A 2,500-nucleotide genomic window follows, 5' to 3' on the forward strand; every position below is an offset into this window, starting at 1 on the left:
CATGTCCCCGGTCGCGCCAGGCGGCACGCGCGACCCGATTAGGCCCCGAAAGGAGTCGGGAAATCGGCAGACCTGCCCGAGTTCAGCCCGGGGGAGGCGGGGGGCAGGTCGGTTCGGCTCAAATCATTAACCAAAGCCGAGACTTGGTCTCGCTGGCGCAACCGAAGTGCCAGGCTGGATAACTCATTAACCAGAAGGCGGCTGGAGGCAGGCAGGGCTGATGGCTGAGGCCGGGTGGAGGCCACCCGCGGCCGGGAAAGTCAAAAGTCCCGTTGTGTGGAAGTCTATGAGGTCAGATTCGGCCGCCTTACCGGGCCTTCGGTTGATGGTTTCCCGCTTGGGCAAGCGAGTCGGCCCGGCAAAGTGGCCACTTGCATTTTCTGGCAAGTGTCTGCGAACAACGTTAATGAGTTGAACCTCGGTAATTGTCGGAAGTCCCGATGAAGAAATGAAAATGCCCCTTTTGCGGGGATTTGGATGCTCATGGCCGGCAGCAGGTTGCCCGACGCCCCGCCAACTTGACACTTGTCATTTCTGTCCTTGGGGGTTGGCGGGGTATCTGCACAGAGGTAGGAGGTGGCAGAATCGAGACTTGGTGAGTTTTCCAAACAAACGTCTCGAGCCTCCAGGTCTGCAGAGACCGACCAGGGCTGCCGCCCAACCGACTATTCACCCTTTTTGGGCGGGAATTTATTCCCTTTTTGCCCATTTTTCGGGTTTTTGGTCGGGCTTCAAAAGCGGCTGCCCGAGGCCTGGCAGAGGCCGGGGCATGGTCCCCGATCGCGCCAGGCGGCTCGCGCGACGCGATTAGGCCCCGAAAGGAGTCGGGAAATCGGCAGACCTGCCCGAGTTCAGCCCGGGGGAGGCGGGGGGCAGGTCGGTTCGGCTCAAATCATTAACCAAAGCCGAGACGTGGTCTCGCTGGCGCAACCGAAGTGCCAGGCTGGATAACTCATTAACCAGAAGGCGGCTGGAGGCAGGCAGGGCTGATGGCTGAGGCCGGGTGGAGGCCACCCGCGGCCGGGAAAGTCAAAAGTCCCGTTGTGTGGAAGTCTATGAGGTCAGATTCGGCCGCCTTACCGGGCCTGCGGTTGATGGTTTCCCGCTTGGGCAAGCGAGTCGGCCCGGCAAAGTGGCCACTTGCATTTTCTGGCAAGTGTCTGCGAACAACGTTAATGAGTTGAACCTCGGCAATTGTCGGAAGTCCCGATGAAGAAATGAAAATGCCCCTTTTGCGGGGATTTGGATGCTCATGGCCGGCAGCAGGTGGCCCGACGCCCCGCCAACTTGACACTTGTCATTTCTGTCCTTGGGGGTTGGCGGGGTATCTGCACAGAGGTAGGAGGTGGCAGAATCGAGACTTGGTGAGTTTTCCAAACAAACGTCTCGAGCCTCCAGGTCTGCAGAGACCGACCAGGGCTGCCGCCCAACCGACTATTCACCCTTTTTGGGCGGGAATTTATTCCCTTTTTGCCCATTTTTCGGGTTTTTGGTCGGGCTTCAAAAGCGGCTGCCCGAGGCCTGGCAGAGGCCGGGGCATGGTCCCCGATCGCGCCAGGCGGCTCGCGCGACGCGATTAGGCCCCGAAAGGAGTCGGGAAATCGGCAGACCTGCCCGAGTTCAGCCCGGGGGAGGCGGGGGGCAGGTCGGTTCGGCTCAAATCATTAACCAAAGCCGAGACTTGGTCTCGCTGGCGCAACCGAAGTGCCAGGCTGGATAACTCATTAACCAGAAGGCGGCTGGAGGCAGGCAGGGCTGATGGCTGAGGCCGGGTGGAGGCCACCCGCGGCCGGGAAAGTCAAAAGTCCCGTTGTGTGGAAGTCTATGAGGTCAGATTCGGCCGCCTTACCGGGCCTGCGGTTGATGGTTTCCCGCTTGGGCAAGCGAGTCGGCCCGGCAAAGTGGCCACTTGCATTTTCTGGCAAGTGTCTGCGAACAACGTTAATGAGTTGAACCTCGGCAATTGTCGGAAGTCCCGATGAAGAAATGAAAATGCCCCTTTTGCGGGGATTTGGATGCTCATGGCCGGCAGCAGGTGGCCCGACGCCCCGCCAACTTGACACTTGTCATTTCTGTCCTTGGGGGTTGGCGGGGTATCTGCACAGAGGTAGGAGGTGGCAGAATCGAGACTTGGTGAGTTTTCCAAACAAACGTCTCGAGCCTCCAGGTCTGCAGAGACCGACCAGGGCTGCCGCCCAACCGACTATTCACCCTTTTTGGGCGGGAATTTATTCCCTTTTTGCCCATTTTTCGGGTTTTTGGTCGGGCTTCAAAAGCGGCTGCCCGAGGCCTGGCAGAGGCCGGGGCATGGGCCCCGATCGCGCCAGGCGGCTCGCGCGACCCGATTAGGCCCCGAAAGGAGTCGGGAAATCGGCAGACCTTGCCGAGTTCAGCCCGCGGTGGCGGGGGGCAGGTCGGTTCGGCTCAAATCATTAACCAAAGCCGAGACTTGGTCTCGCTGGCGCAACCGAAGTGCCAGGCTGGATAACTCATTAACCAG

The sequence above is a fragment of the Pristiophorus japonicus genome, unplaced genomic scaffold (assembly GCF_044704955.1).
Source record: "Pristiophorus japonicus isolate sPriJap1 unplaced genomic scaffold, sPriJap1.hap1 HAP1_SCAFFOLD_1808, whole genome shotgun sequence".
In the NCBI taxonomy this organism is placed as follows: Eukaryota; Metazoa; Chordata; class Chondrichthyes; family Pristiophoridae; genus Pristiophorus; species Pristiophorus japonicus.